Source organism: Miniopterus schreibersii, assembly GCF_964146895.1.
Source record: "Miniopterus schreibersii genome assembly, chromosome: 2".
Classification (NCBI taxonomy): Eukaryota; Metazoa; Chordata; class Mammalia; order Chiroptera; family Miniopteridae; genus Miniopterus; species Miniopterus schreibersii.
The window spans coordinates 36334868-36351928 of NC_138102.1; the positions used below are offsets into that span (position 1 = coordinate 36334868).

General features: G+C 40.3%; 1 protein-coding gene across 5 annotated transcripts in view; it reads right to left on the minus strand.

The window, feature by feature from the left end:
• Positions 1-17061, minus strand: part of FARP1 (FERM, ARH/RhoGEF and pleckstrin domain protein 1) — a 256565-nt gene that overhangs the window by 100268 nt on the left and 139236 nt on the right. The gene's annotated exons all lie outside the window — the stretch shown is intronic.

Here is a 17061-nt window from a genome sequence, read left to right on the forward strand (position 1 = left end):
ACATTGATTGGTTGCCTCCCACGTGCGGTCAGGGCTGGGGATCAAGCCTGCAACCGAGGTCCGTGCCCTTGGCAAGAACAGAACCTGGGACCCTTCAATCCGCAGGCCGACGCTCCAACCACTGAGCCAAACTGGCTGGGGCAGGGTTTAACTTTTTAGATTGAAAAAGGCCAGAGAGCATCTCAGAGAATGAAGGAGTACAGTCCTTTTCAAGGCAAAGAAATTCAGGAATACAAGGGATGAAAAGAAGATTCTAGAAGTTATGAGAAAAGCAAAGGCTAGAATCAAACGACCCAGGAATTCTTAACAGCACATTCAAAGCCAGAACAGTGAGTCCCTACCACTTTCCCTTATGGGACATTAATAATAATGTCTGTTTGACCTGCTGAAATAAATAGACACCAAAGGCGCGGTGTGATTGCCCTGGGGGCTCACCTCTGGGCAGAGAGACCAATACATCTGACACCTGCAACTCATCTAGTCTCCATGCCCTGGGACACGCCAGGCTGGAGGACAGAGCGCCAAGGTCACACTCACTGTGGAGCTCAGATTCAAGCCCAGCTGCAGAGAACCTGCTCCTAACCATTAAGCCTCTGAGTCTATTTTCCCTCTAACCTCTTTCAAGACTTACATCCATAATCTGATGAGCCAAACTGTCCTAGGGAAAACTTGCTGATGAAACCAAGGGAAGAGGCTGAGGCTTTGTGAGTGCTATAACTCAAGGCACCAAAGCTAGTTAGTAAGATAACTAGTGTGATACATATAGTTAGTATGACCAGAGTATGACATGGCCCCTGTAAGGTAGGGTGAGTGTCACATAAGCCAATTGTTATCTTCCTTCCACTGCAAAGGCAGGACTCCTTAGTTAACAGAGAAATGGGACATTTGAACTTCTTATATTATGTACAAATTTCCAGTTATAAAATAAGTCATGGGGCTACGATGTACAACATAGGAAATAGAGTTAATAACATTATAATAACTATGTAGGGTGATAGATGGGTACTAGGCTTATTGTGATGGTCATTTTGTAAGGTATATAAATGTCGAATCACTATATTGTACACCTGAAAGTAATGCTATATGTCAATTATAATTAAAAATAAACCTTTAAAAAACAGAAATGGGACAGCTTAAATATGGGAGATGTTTCTCGTGCTGTTTCTCTAACCCTTCAGTGACTCCGAGAGGCTATATAATTACTAAGAATACAAACTCCAGGGACACCTGCCTTCTTGCAAAGCCACTATCTCCACTCCGTGGAGGTGTGACCTTGGGCAAGGTACCCTTTGGGCCTCAGTTTCCTCTTCTGTAGAATGGGAGTAATGGATGAACAGGGCACTTCATAAGGGTGTGGTGAGTATTAAATGACTTAGCACACACTGAGCTCTGAGGATGGTATCCAGGACTCAGTAGGCTCTGCTGGATATTAGTGATGCGGGGTGGGGGGAAGAAGAGGAGGAAGGAAAGGAAAGCAAATTACTCAAAAGCTTAACGGCAGACCTGGTGGTAGCCTCGTCAGCAGACAGTGTGATCACCATCGTGAAATGCCAACCAGAGCAAGAACAGGAACTGCACCTTTAAAGCCAGAGTCTGGGGCCCCGGGACAAGGCTTCCATTCTGGGAGAATGTGGCCAAATGTTTAGACCTGCCCATCTACTGGGCCCACAAACACGGCGATTCTTCCCCCTGGCTGTGGCTCCAAGGGTGGCCCCGCTGTCTGCCAGGACACACTGTGCTCCTTGTTCCCCTCTGCACCGAGCCCCAGCGTTCAGAACACTCATTAAACACACTTCAGATTGGATTTCAGAGCCCCGACTCCCGGCCAAGAGGAGAATGGGCCCTTTCAGCTCCTTTGCTGTAATTTAGCTATGTTAAAACCACAGCGTCATTAGTACAGAACCACCCTTCTTCCTTCACGCCAAGACTGCGTGTGTGTGCGTGTGCGTGTGCGTGTGTGTGTGCATGCACACACTCATGCAGCGGTGGATTTCTATTGCTTTCTTGCAAACCTATAATGCAGTGAGAAAAGAAAAAAAGTGTCTGTGGAGAATTTGGCTATTCATAGTGCTGGCTTTATCGGATCTTGACTTGGAGCAATTCATTGTCTTTTGATCAATTTTGGAAGTAGATGAGTAAAAAAATCCCAAAATCTACAAAAAAAAAAAAAAAAATCTTGCTTGACATCTTGCTACTTTAACTATCCATTATGCAGGGACTAAAGGCGAGTAGAACCCAGGCCATGACAAACAGTGAATAAGGCGAGTAGAACCCAGGCCATGATGGCTCAAGGAAAGCATTCCCCCCTTGCCAGCATCTTCCTTATGTCTATTTAGTTTGGCACTTTTCTCTTCGGGCACAGTGCTCTAATTAAACCTCAAAAGTGCATTCAGCCTGCTGAGCTTGTACTTTCTGAAAATTCACCTGCTGTCATACACTTGGCCTCCAAAATTATCATTCCATTGGAAGATGGAAGGTAGATGCTTCACTGAATTTAGCTTAACGTCTGAATAGAAAGGTAAAGACTTGGTCAAGCAAAGCCACCAAATGTGGTTCCGGTTCTCAGCTTTCCTCATGCTCTGGAAGAGTTGTCCTACCAGGCTTTTTGAAATACAGCCTCTCCCCAAGAACCAATCTCGAAGGTTAAGGGAGAACCTCTAAGAACATTAAATGAAAGACAATTACTTTGTTAAATGTTTACAGACACTTTAACCAGAAAACATTTTTAGTGTTTTTCAACCAGTCAGTAGGGAGAATGGGAACATTTTCTTGAACCTGAACAGGAGTTTTAAAATTATTTTGATGCATAAGGCTTTTAAATGTGAAAGTATGTAAACAACAGCTTTCAGGTTCCTTTAAGAATTCTTGGCTCTAGAGTACCCAGAAAACCTCCCGAACCAATACTACTTATTTTTCATGTACTTCTCAGGTTTAATGTTCTGTTAACAGTGGAAGTGATTGAGGTGGGAGTGGACTCCAGCTCCAGGTTTGCATATCTGCAGGGAGGTCAGAGTTCTAATCATAAAGTTAACACCTCTCTTCCTTCAAAAAACTGGAATGCTCAGGTTACTGTAAGCACAGAGACACTAGATTTAGGGAAAAGAAACTTACAAATAAATATATAATAAAAGTACAAGCATATGCAATAAAGACAGAAAGTAGATGGTGCAGAAAGTGGAATAGTGGTCCCCAGGGCCTAGGAGGAGGGAGGGATGGGGAGTTACTGTTTAGTGGGTACAGTTTCAGTTTGGGAAGACAGAAGAGAGCTATGGAGATAGGGTCTTGATGAGTGCACAACAAATGTGAAAGTACTTAATGCCACTGAACTGTATGCTTACAAATGCAAAAGATAAATGTAAATTTTATGCTATGTGTGTTCTACCACAATAAATGTTAAATAAAATAAAAAATACTGACAATCTATTGAAGGGACTGGTAAATTTAGGGGGGTGGGGGGAGTCAAGCACCATAAAAAGCATTTTCATTATAAAAATTGAGGGAAGCCTAACTTTTGTGTCTTTTCAAATGAATGAAGCTATTACTATTAGGTAAAAAAATGTATGAGATTACATTTGAGAACAGTAGAGAGTGAGCAGGTCAAAACTTAGATGCCTAGCTTGTCACTTACCAACTATGTGGTCCAGGTAAGTTAAATGGCCTGCCTGGGCATGGGTTTTCCCATCTGAACAATGGAATAAGGCTACCCCCTAAAGTGGCTAGGATAATCAAATGAGGTAGGCCCATAAAGTGCCCACATTTAGCAGGTACTCAATAAATCACAGTTAATCATTATACATTTTTAGCTGAAACTTTTTCCAGGTTGGTTCCAACTTTTGGTAGCTATACAAACTCCCTCCTGAGTATTTTTAAGCCTTCCTACACTTTAACCACTGCAAAATAAAACATATTTTCCCTTATAATCCAGTGTCTTCTGATGAGGGGCTAAGGAATGAAATAGTGGCTACAAAAGAAAGGGGGGGGGGCAGAGTCTGTATGATCTACAACTTGGAAAACCACTAAAAAGGAAAAAAGTTATGTGTTCACTGTTGACAGTTTCTTCCCACCAGCAACTTGCTAGACTAAGACAAAATATAAGCACACAGACCCTAGATTTAGGAAAAGAAACATACAAATAGGTATATAGCAAAAGTATGGAAAGTACATCCAAAAATACTCTACTACAAGGACTGCCAAGAGTCTGAATTAAACACATTTTTCCTTTAAGAATCAGACAACAAGCCCCTTGGGTGCTAATAAACCACAGTGCTGACAAACAAGATCATTCTGCATGGTTTATGTCACAGATTCTTTAAGTTTTTACAAACTTAATAGGAAGGAATGCTGATCAGCAGCCAGGATTTAATTAAGGAGCCAATTCCAGTACAGCAACGATTCCCAGGGGACTCTGAAAATCAGGTTCCCCTGGAAACTTCAGATCACCCACATCCTCTAACCTCACATATACCTGAAGTCTCACCTGCATGAAGAGTCTGGGGAAGCATCCCTCAGTGATTCTAATTCATACGCATAGTCATGGCACCCAAGAACTTGGAAACCACTCAGCTTACTTTTTATGACATTCTCCTCAAACTGACCTGTTTGAAAACCTTGATGAAGCTTTTTCGTGACAAGTTCCTTAAATTTTTCTCCTGCATTTGGCCTGTTACTTATGACTACTATCTGATTTACCACATAAATCATTCCCAAATAGCTTCTCAGCTCTATCAGAAAAAGTCATCTTCTACTAAATTAGATGTGTCACTCCTCTGCTCAAAACTCAGAGTAAAAGCCAGACTGCAAGCTCATATCAAATTGCTCTCCCGCCCGCTCACTCAGCATCAGCTACACAGGCCTTCTGGCTGTTTTCTGAGCATATCAGACACACCCTTGCCTCAGGGTCTTTGCACTGACTGCTCCCTCTTGCCTGGACCACTTTCTCCCCCAGAAATCTTCATGAATGATTCCCTCACCTCTTTCCAGTCTTTTATACAAATGTTGGCTTCTCAATAGGGCTGACTCTAAACACCCTACTTAAAACTGTCATTTGCCCCCATACCTCCATCCCTCTGATTCTGCTCTATTTCTCTTCATTTTTCACTTTCACTTATCACTCCGCAGCATCCAAATACATGGCTGTCTTTCTCTGATAGAAGGCACGCTCTGCTGGCACATGGATCTTCATCTGTTTTGTTTATAAGAACAGCATGAGACACAGTGGGTACTCATAAAGATTTGCTGAATGGATGAATGAATGAAATCATTTTAAAACTATCATTCTCATGGAGAGACTATAATAGCACAGCCTTTAACAAACACAACTATAAGCTGGATTCTAGATTCTAAAGCCAATTTGAATATATTTTTATTTCAAAAAACTGTTGCTCAAACAGCTGACAGCTTCCAAAAGCCATAAAAGCAAATCACTCATGAAAGGCCAACCACAGGGAAAATGTTAAAAGGGAAATGAGAAAATAAAGAATGACATTCTACTGATCAGGAAACATACGTCAAACTGGGCAACAGTACACAAGACTGGACTGGCAGGGAAAGTGTCACATTACCAGTATTAACTGGCCATGCGGGCGTGTCCCTCAGATGGCTTTTATAAATACACGGAATATGTGAAATAAAAGGAGAGTTTATGTTCTTTTAAATGTTTCTGATGTGGTGCCTTTGGAGGATCCAGGACATCAGCTCCCCTTTGAACGGGTTCACTAGTTTACTCTCGTGTAATTATTTCAAAATTTGGTAAAGAGGATGATGTCTTTGGATTGAGCACATCTTGTCGTTACACCAGACTGGTTTTCAGCTCTTGGCTCAGTTCAAATGCCTTGTTATAAAGCCTTATCTTAAAGACGAACATTTGCCAATCACCATTTTAGTGACACTTCACCTTCCAGGAGAATTACTGATGCTCAAAGTTAACAATGGGAAAATGGGAATGTAATATACATAATAAGAAGCGGGGGTACAGATTACACCATTTAAATGAAATCCTGCCCATTATAAACTTATAGACTAAATTTAGTAACGGGGCAGCCTCCAGTGACCGAGTTTCAGCACTGAGAGAAAAAGCCATATTGGAAAACAGACAGATGTTTCTGGAAAGAAAAAGAAAAACAAAGCCAAGCAATTAAGGACTGTCTTTGAAAACAGTCCTCCATGATTTCATAGCATGCACAATGTTCATCTGCCATGGCAACATACAGCAAGGATGCAGGCCACTGAGAACGGAGTGTGTTCCCTCGATAAAGCTGGCGTCATTCAAAGTGACAGCATTCTAACAACAGTGTGTAATCATCAAATGCATCCTGTCCAAATTTATAAACAATTACATTAGTGCTAAAAACAAGTCAAAGTAAAATACTGGAGGGCAATAAGCATGTTTCTGAAACAGATTCCATCATCTGCTAAAAATGAAATACACCCTCATTGAAGAAACAGAGGTCACAGGTTTACCTAGGAATTGGACAGGGGGACTCAGTTCTGGCTGACAGAGGCAGGAGAAAGGTCTAGTTTTTAAAGCCTAGTTAATCACGCAAGATGGCTTTAACATATTTTACAGTGATGTCATATGCCAAAAGAAAAGCTAATTAGAGCCCCATATACTCCCTAGGTATAAGCTGGTGCTCCATTCTACAAAAATCACTGGGAAAATTACATCCTGTCCTCTCTTCCTTAAAGGCATGACTAGTCCAAACTGTGAGGACTCAGGACGGAGTGTACACAGATACGAAATGGGTTAGCAAGAGCAGGAACGTTTGTAAAAGAAAGCAGGGAACAGATTCTTAGAAACAGCAAGTGGACTGATGGTTATCAGGGGCTGGGGCAAGGGGGTGTTGTTTTTAATGAGTATCGAGTTTCAGATCCGCAGGATGAAAAAGTTCTGGAGAAGTTTCACAACAATGTAAATATACTTTACACCATTCAATTGTATTAAAAGTGGGCAAGATGGTGAATTTTATGAGTTGTTTTTTAACCACAATTTAAAAAAAGAAAAGAAAGTAAGGAAGACTAAATCTCTAAGTAGGAGACTATGGGACAGAATCTTTCCCTTGTGACATTATAGGCCAAGCTGGTTTATTACCTGCATGGAACAAAAAATATAAAGAAGAAAAGAAGAAATAACACACTACAGACAAGCAACACATGTGCACGCGAGTCGTGTTCTGCATGTGTTTATTCAATACTGAGTCAGCCATTTGTCTCTTTATGTTTGATTTTCATTCATTTTTCAAAGTAGTCATCTACTGATGGATTGTCCAGTGGAAAATTTTCAAGAGCATTTATTATATAGTTAACAGCTTCGTTTTAACTCAATGTGCTTCCAAGCCTGTCAGGCAAACCTATGAAAAGCTACGATAAAACAAGCTTTGTCTTCTCTGCTGTAATGCCCTGTGGCTGTTTGAGGGTATTAGGAACAGTGCAGCTTTCAGACCCTGGTGGTTTCAGTTTGCACTTTTTTTTTTTTTAAAACATGAGACATAACTCCAACCAACATACTGCGTTTTACCAACTCCCCAGCCACAAATTCTTTCTGCATGACAGCTCTATTGAGACCAAACTGGAAAAGCTACAAATATTAAGGTAAATATTCTTCAGAGATCTTCTGGGTATATGTTCAAGGAGGTATCTCTCTGATTTATCAATTTATCAGTATCACATATGTAATACTGAAGTGAGAAACCTGCCTTTGAGTTCACACGTACAAAATGGGTTAGCACGAGCAGGGCTAGCATTCTCCCTGAATTCTCCTACACTTCAGTTGAAACCCTCCATCCAGAAGTTGGCATCAGTTTCCAATGAAGAAGCTGTAAGAGTGCTTGGGAGACTGTTTACTCCTCAGATGGCCAACCCAACCTAAATTTAATCACCCATGAGGCAGGCGGGAGCCTCCATTTTTAGCAACATTGTATGGATATCAAAATACCAGGAACAGTACACAGGAGTTAGAGAGCCAGTAACAAAAGTCAACCTTTTTAATAGTCAAATCGGTAATAAATTGCATATAAAGAGGAGTCCAATGATGTTGTAAAAAAATTAAATATATATTCCTAGAAGTACTGTTTACAGTACTCATGGGAATATGAGTACAGGCAAGAAATAATTTCTTCCATTTCAATATCAAACGCATAAACTCAGCACCCTGGTACAGCAGACTGAATGTGTCGTTGTGCCTTCTACGCCCCAAATTTATATGTTGAAACCTGATCCTCAATATGATAGTACTAGGAGGTGGGGCCTTTGGGAGGTGACTAGGTCATGAAGGTGGAGCCCTCATGAACGGGATTAGTGCCCTTATAGAAGAGCCTCCCAAGACCTCTCTTGTCCCTTATACCCTGTGACGACAGCGTCAAGAACCAGGACTCGGTTTTCGCCAGACACCAAATCTCCAGAACCTTGATTTTTGACTTCCCAACACCCGGAACTGTGAGAAATAAACTTCTGTCTGAGGTAGTCTGTTATAGCAGCCTGAAATAAGACCCCTCAGTGACTATACCAAAATACATTATACATTGGAAAAAAAGTGGGAGGGAATCTGTACCTATTTTATTTGAAATCTGACCAGGATATCCGGGAAGAATACATGCGCTATTGTCCTTCTGTAAAGAGGGAATTGCTGAAATATGGAGGGATTCATGAGAACAAGTAAGGGCCACCTAGATCTAGCAGGTAGGAGAAATAAGAGGCAGCAAAGAAAATGTAACATTAGAAAAACTTAACAATATTCAGTTTTTCACTTCCTGAGAATGGCACAAGGAAAGCAAACCGCTCAAAGTGTGGTAGACAGTCAGACAGACATGAGCAGAGGAAGGACAATGGGCCAGGTACAGAAGGTCACCAGGACGGGAAGACCCAGGTGTCTAGCAAAGGATAATTACAGGGAGGGATATTTCCCTTCCCTAGCATATCGCTCCCCCTAGCACATCGCTGGTCATGCAGTTTTGGACACCCTGTGGGCCCCCTGGCCATTCTTTCCTCCCTAGAGATAACATCTAGGCCTCAGCTGTATTTCAGCTCCAGGCACAGAAAAGCAGCAAAACCAGACAAGCAATGCCAAGGCCAAGGCTGCCCTCAGGACCAGCTGCATTGAATAATGACCCCCTGCCCTGGTTCCTACCAATCAATCTAGTGGAGACCCCAACCCTGAAAGGACACACCTGGAAAGTTGCTGAATATTCTATTGAGATTCCCGCCCCCCCAAGCTTTCCACATTTAAAACCCTTAGGACAGAGGACCCAGCACCAGTCACTTTCCCTGCCCCCCTCCCCCTAGGTGTGTCACCTTTACCTTCTAAGCTCCAAGGGCGCTTCCTTTACCTCTAACTTGTTCCCTAAGCCCATTTCTTCCACGAATTACTTCTACCTCTGTGAGTTTCCAAATAAATGTTTTCTTACAGTTTTGAGTCTTAGCTCTGAATTTTTGCCTAGCTAGAACTCAAGTACTGAGGTTGCTGAACCCAGGTCCAGTCTGACCCCACTGGTCAAACACCTGGTGCAGTTCTTGCCACCAACAAAAGGACAAATACTGTGGATGCATTAGACTCCAAGTTCAAGAGCAGCCAATATTGTGACTGATGAAGGAGAGCTGTTCTGTTGTTCTAGCCAGTAGAAACAGGGCAGGGCTAGGGCTCAAAAGGCTAAGGAAACATCACAAATTACAGGAAAGGAGATTTTAAGTTTAGAGAGAATGAACCTTCTAATATAAAAATATTCAACAGCCTAACAGTGTGTCTTGGAAAGAAATAAGCTGCCACATCCAACAGAATTTAAATACAAATGGGATAATAGATAAGCTGCTGGCGTTAGGAACAGTGTTGCTCTTCCTGCTTCATGGTGTTTTTTTCTTCCCAAATCCCAGTCAATGGTTCTTCTGATTTACGTTCTAGTTTTTTCTTATTCCTGGGTGGGCCCATGGTTAGATTTTTTTTTTACAGTTCTAAAATATAATAGGAGACAGGATGTTCTGCATCTAGATAAGTAAGCTTTCAGGTGCCATCAGGTTTGATCCAATGGGGAAACAGAAAATCACTCGAAACAGTAGAGAAATAAAGGATCTATGAATTAATGGTTATTGACATGCATATGTGGGTTTGTGTGTATGTACCCACAACTTAGTTTCACAACAAAATCTACAGACGGCCTAGTGATCTGTACCTCAAATAAGAATTTGTCTTGTAGGAGACAGCTGGTTTCCTACCACAGCTGGCACGGGCTGTCGGTCCAGGTAGAATACTGTGCTGATGCTTCACCCAGCATCCAGGACCCAAATCTTTCCACACCTTCTTCCACACATACCCCCACCCAAATAAAACAACGTTACCATCACTATTTAAACAGCACTTAGAGAAGTTTGCCACTTTGGGGGGAGGGGGGGATTCCACAAAGTTTAGTTAAACCTGTTTAAATTCTACAAGAGGTGACAGAATTGAAAATGCAGGACATTAAAGAGACATCTGAAAAAAAAAACTAGAGAATTAGTTATAAAGGGAGTGAAGGAGGCGGAGGCCTACAGTTTGGGATTTCCCATAAACTGGATCCAATTTTGGCTGAGAAGGAAAGGAGACTATCAAATGAACTGCTTTTAAAGAACAAATGGATCTTTTTTATTTTTTCTAGCTTAAAGAAAAATGTCCTGTGATTAATCATAGTCATTTTAAACACCAAAGAGAGGGTGCTTTAAGTTTCTAGCATGATGAACTCCTCAAGGTCTTTCACATTATGTTAAGTGCTTTGGATGCTCACAAATACCATTACTGAGTCTAATGAGGTATCTGAAATTCTTTGTTGCATAATGTTAGGTTGACTGCAACCTCATGTCACTATGCATTCCACATAATGTAACTAACTTCATATTAAGCAGGTAAACATTATTCTTTAAAAGTATTTCATTGTCACAAAAAAGACAAATACCGTATGTACTGTATTGATTATACTTATGAGGTATCCAGCACAGTCAGTCTCATAGAAGCAGAAAGTAGAATGGGAGCTGCCAGGGGCTACAGGAAGGGAGAAACAGAGAGCTGTCAGTACATGGGTATAGAGTTTCAGTTTTGCAAGATGGAAATATTCTGGATATTGCACAACAATGAGAATATACATAATAACACTGAACTAGGAAACGGGTAAGACGCCAAATTTTATGTTGCATGTATTTCATCACAGTTTTTAAAATTTTAAAGTATATTATTATGAGAAAGACAGAAAACGCCAAATATTGGTGAGGACATAAAGCAGCTGGAACTGTGGGGAGAGTAGGTTGGTGCCACTACTCTGAAAAACTGCCAGGCAGTTTCTAAGCTGAACGTATGCCTGCACCCAACAATTCCATAAGCATGCAACAGAAACTGGTATATATATTCACCAAAAGACATGTAATAACCCCAAGTTAGAAACAACCCAATGTCCACTATCAGCAGAATGAACGAATGAATTGTGGTATTCATTCCAGCAATGAGAATGAATGTACTATTGCTACAGTAACACCATGGGTGAATCTCAGAAATAAGGCCAAATGAAAGAATTCACGCAAAAGAATAAACATTTGATTCCACTCGTCAGGAACCCATTTGTCACACGAATCTATGGCATTACAAATCAGGATAGGAAGTGATGACCGGGAGAGGTCACCAGGCCAGGAGGAACTTTCAGGGGTTGAAAATATACTTGATCTGGGTGGTGGACACCTGAGTGTGTTCACCTTGAGTTTGGGCATGTTTCCATATGAACTGTTGTCATAGCTTGATAGAATTCATTTATTTTCATGACTGACCTAACTCTGTGCTCCTGAAATCTGACAAATACCTTATTTACTCCTTCAGTCAGGCTTCTGCAACATGAACATGGGGTAGTTCTGAACAGTAATCTGCCACAAAATGGCCTTACAAACCTCCTGCTTATGGGGTATGCCATGGGGATCCCCAAGAATGTTGATGCTGTCCTCCTTGTTACCCTAAAGTACAGAGCTTCTGCTTGCTGCCCCTCCCCTCCCCTCCCCTCCCCTCCCCTCCCCTCCCCTCCCCTCCCCTCCCCTCCCCTCCCCTCCCCTCCCCTCCCCTCCAGTGCTGGGTCTGGGAGGAGGAGAGGAAGACGACCTACACAGCTAATACTCCGTGGATTTCTGCCCAGATCACCCCACGCCAGGGGAAGACAGAACTAGAGAGTGAAGGAGGTGGTCTCCCCCTGCCATGTCATGGAAATTCTATTTCCTATTCATACTACTTGGCTAAGAGGAGCTATGAAAAGTGACTAAAAGGACAGAAGAACCACCCTCCAGAACTGACCTTCTACTGAAGTGTATGTTTCTTGGCATCCAAAACTTAAAAAAAAAAAAAAATAACACACTTCAAAGATTTTTAGTACAAATAGGATTGGAGTAACGGTCATTAACACCTGTGAAAGGAAACCCCATAACATACTGAGGTTTCAAAATAGTGCTCTTGAACTACTACTGCGTAATAATAATTGCCACTGTGTGGCAAGCAATTCTTTTTTTTATTTTCAGGAATCTTCTTTACAAATTATTTACTGATCAGGCTGAGAAGTTTAATTTCCCACTGGTTTACAACAGTGTCCTGAATTGCTTTAACAGTATCTACTTCACATTCTTTACCCAATTTGACAAAGAAATTTCAATTACCTTGTTAATGTCTCAAAAAAAAAAAAAAAAAAAAAAGAAGAGTGTTAGGCATGGCCAATAAACAGAATCCTGCAATGCCTACCATAATAGTTAGGAAGGCAGCCAAGAGTCATGGAGGCCAATAAATCAGTAAGTCTTCACCGGATAGTGAAAAGCAGAAATACAGCACCCCCCAGGCCCCCAGAATGGAGCTCTAGCTCCTCAGGGGGACTTGACTGGCCCAAAGGGAAAAAGGAAGGAGTTTGGCAATGGAATGGTTGTGAAGGCAGAGGCTGTAGAAGATGCTCAGAAACATAGCAGGTTTGTCAACACATTTTGACCACAGAAAACAGAACAGTAAGCGCATCACATTTTTTTTTCCTGATGATGTTAAACAATTTTTTTCGTTTGAAGAAATATAAAATGAGCTCTGTAAAAGCAACATATTGAAAAGCAGACTCTTTCTAAAAAATGTGAAATCATGATTCCATCAAACTATACAGATGAAACTGATGGATCGTGAATTTCAACTTGGTAACAATTTGGAGACAAGTTGTAAATTAAATGTGAAAACTCTGAATACCAAGGTTACCCACTACAAAATAAATCTTATATAAGGAGCAGCGGGAACTGTACTTTCCTTGTCCCTATTGCCAAAATACACATGCTAGATTAGGTGTGCCAAGATTTCCTCATGAAAATGGGATTTCCTTCGTGAAAGACTGGGTGATAAAGTATGAGAGCAACTTGAACTTATTTTTCTTCCCAAGCCACAAATTAAAACACAGGGAAAACCAAGAGCCACCTGGAACTGAGAAAACATCTTCAAAAGCAGCCCTATACAGAAACTCAAATTTAGAAATAAAATAAAGTGAAAATTTGTTTTAACCCTTAAATCACAGACCTTATGAGCAAATGTTCCAAGTGCACTGAATATATTAATCAAGTAATACAACTCTGATTTATGTATAATTCTTTAGATATAGTTCAGTTGTGATGCATCTCAGAATGTATATTAGTTATATATATAAAGATGACTAAAATCTATTCTGGTTCTTGATTATATAAATTACTCTAAAGTTAACTTCCTTAGAGGCTTAAAAAAAACTGTTGACACTCAACAGGAAGGCAAAATTATGGGGCTTTGCAATATTTTCTGAATTATTCTAGAAGGGGAGAGAGTTTTTTATTCCTTCTAAAGATTTAATAAAGTGAACAGCAAATAGTAAGAACCTAAATTCTTTTTGTTATGTTTTTGGTAGCAAAATAAACTACACATAGATTTGTTTGAAGACCTGTTTTTTAGTCTCGTTTAAAAGTAAAAAATTAATAACCAGCAATGTGCCAATCAGGAAAACCTAAAAGATGGCCTTTAAGAATTTTCCTTTAAAATGAAGCAATTAGAAAGAACCAGTAGACGTGTAGTCAAAACAAGTATTTAACATTTTCAAGTGTTAGGAAGAGGCTAGAAAATATTTAATAGGCATAAATTCGCCATATTTCTTATTTATATAATAACAATGGAATCTCAAATGGGAAAGGAAAAAAGACTACCTTAAGTAACCACAACTTCAAAGCCAGCAGGAAACTCAGCAAGAAAAAGGGGGAAAAAATTATGAATAAATGAATTCTCATTATAAAGGCTATTTGAACCATATTTTAAATAAAGTCTAGTTGCCTTTCTGATTCTACTATATCCTAATGAAAATTACAACAACAAATCTAAAGTCCTTTATGAAATAATTGTATGACAATTGCTTCAAACGCCCAACCAAAAATCCCCCCTCAAAGGTGTTAAAACATATTGATCATCTTACTGATTATAAGCAACAAATGCTTTCTTTTTACCACAGATGATTACAAATGAGACAAATATACCCGTTTCTGTAAGGCAATTCTTTGTATTGCTGGCGTTAATATGTGTGGTATGTATGGTGCATGTGTGTGTGCATGTTTCCAGTTGGTTGGGTTTGGCTGCCCCTTGTGCAAGATGAAAAAATGAAATTCAAGTTTGTAAATTACACAGTGGTACTAGAAATTTCTCAGTTGAGCTGCGATCCTTGGATAATTCCCAAGCAACAGCCTCTACTCAGTTAGTGCCTTCTTCCATGTTCCTCAAGAGTGCTTCTTCTGTTTCCAATGAAGAACACCTAAGCAACATCCTGGCCTTGCTTACATGGCATTCAGAGCAAAGCACATTCAGCCAAGCAGCACAGACAACTGAGAAGAAAGATAGCGCAATACTCTGGCTGTTGCAAAATAGGGTGGAAGGTGGTCCAAATCACAGTGTTCAAGAACATATGGACGTGGGCCAGAGGCAGGCTGGCATTCAATCTGGGAGTTGCTGCAAGTCGCCAAAGTTTCTGCACACTAGCAGTATTATTCATGAACTACCTCTTAGGTGTTGCTGTCTGCTACACCCTATGCTTATGTACTTATGTTGCCTACAAGACACCCACTTCAAGTTGAAAGATACAGCAACTGGAAGTAAAGGGATGGAAAAAATATTTCATGCAAATGGAAACAAAAAAAGCTGGGGGTAGCAATACTTGTAAGAGACGAAACAGACTTTAAAACAAAAGCTATCACAAGACAAAAAAAAGGAAATTTCATAATGATAAAGGAATCAGTCCAACAGAGGATCTAACTCTTATAAACATTTATCCATCCAATGTAGAAGCACCTAAATATATACAGTAAATACTGATGAACATAAAGGGAGAGGTTTAACGCTAATACAGTCATAGTAGAGGACTTTAACAGCCCGTTGTAATCAATGGATACATCATCCAGACAGAAAATCAACAAGGAAATAGTGGCCTTAAATGACACATTATAGCAGATGGATTTGACTGATATTTTTAGAACATTTCACCCAAAAGCAGCAGAATATTCATTCTTTCCAAGTGCACAAGGAACATTTTCTAGGATAGACACATGTTTAGATCACAAAACATGTCTCAATAAATTTAAGAAGACTGAAATCATATTAAGCATTTTCTCTGATCACAATGGTATGTAACTAGAAATGAGTTACAAGAAAAGTGAAAAACACAGGGAGGGGCTAAAGTACATGCTACTAAACAATGAATGGGTTAACAAGATCAAGGAAGAAATCAAAAGATACCGACAGACAAGTGAAAATGAAGACACAATGACCCCAAACCTATGAAACACAGCAAAACCAGTTTTCAGAGGGAAAACCATAGCAATAAAGGCCAACTTCAAGAAACAAGAAAAGTCTCAAATGAACAATCTAACCTTATGCCTAAAGGAACTAGAAAAAGAACAACAAACAAAGCCCAAAGTGAATGGGAGGAAGGAAATACTAAAGATCAGAGTAGAAATAAAAGAGAGACTAAAAAAGCAATACAGGCGATGTATAAACCAAGAACTGGCTCTTTGAAAAGATAAACCAAACAGATAAACCTTTTAATGAGACTCATCAAGGAAAAAAGAGAACCCAAATAAAGAAAATCAGAAATGAAAGAGAAGAAATGACAACCAACACCACAGAAATATCAAGGATTATAAGAAAAAATAACAATTATATGCCAACAAATTGGACAACCTGGAAGAAATGGATAGTCCTAGACATACAATCTTCCAAGATTAAATCAAGAAGCAGCAGAAAATCTAAACAGACTGATAGCTACTAACAAAAGTGAGTCACTAATCAAAAAGCTCCCCACAAACAAAAGTCCTTGACCAGATGGCTTCAGAGGTAAATTTTACCAAACAAAGAGTAATTAATATTCTTCTCAAACTATGAGTTTATGTGTGTGTGTGTGTGTGTGTGTGTGTGTGTGTGTGTGTGTGTGTGTGTGTATTATTGGGGAAAAGTAGAGAGATAAGTGAAGATTGTGAACTTATTTTTGATTTTCTATAGTGGATTATATTTTTCTCTTCTAAGTATTTTACTAATTGTTTAAAAACTAAACTCCAAAGGGTATACCATATACACATCTGAAGACATATGTATTTTATACACCATGCAGATGCATAAACAAAACACACATACTCCATATACGTAAGCCACAAGATGCACAGGCAAGCAATGGAAGCCCATCACCTGCTGCCTAGAAATGGAGGCAGGGGCAGGGAGCGCCGAAGGAACAGGGCAGATGGCCAAAGAAACCAAAGAACAGGTGGTTTGTGCTTGGTGGGGCAGTAGCAGCAGCCTGGGTATCAGTCCAGCCATCCCCAGCTGGGAGAATGCAAGACCAGACAGGGAAAGTGGAGAGAAGCCCAGGAAGGCAACAGCGCCCTCAATAGGCAGATTCTGAGGAAACTTTACACGGTGGTCGGACCTTATACACCAGGCACCTCCCACACTCTCCTCCCCGATTGTATGAGATGACAGTTTTTAATGGCCTGAATTGTGTTTTCCTTCAAAATTCCTATGTTGAAGCCCTAACCCTTAGTGTGGCTGAGTTAAGAGTA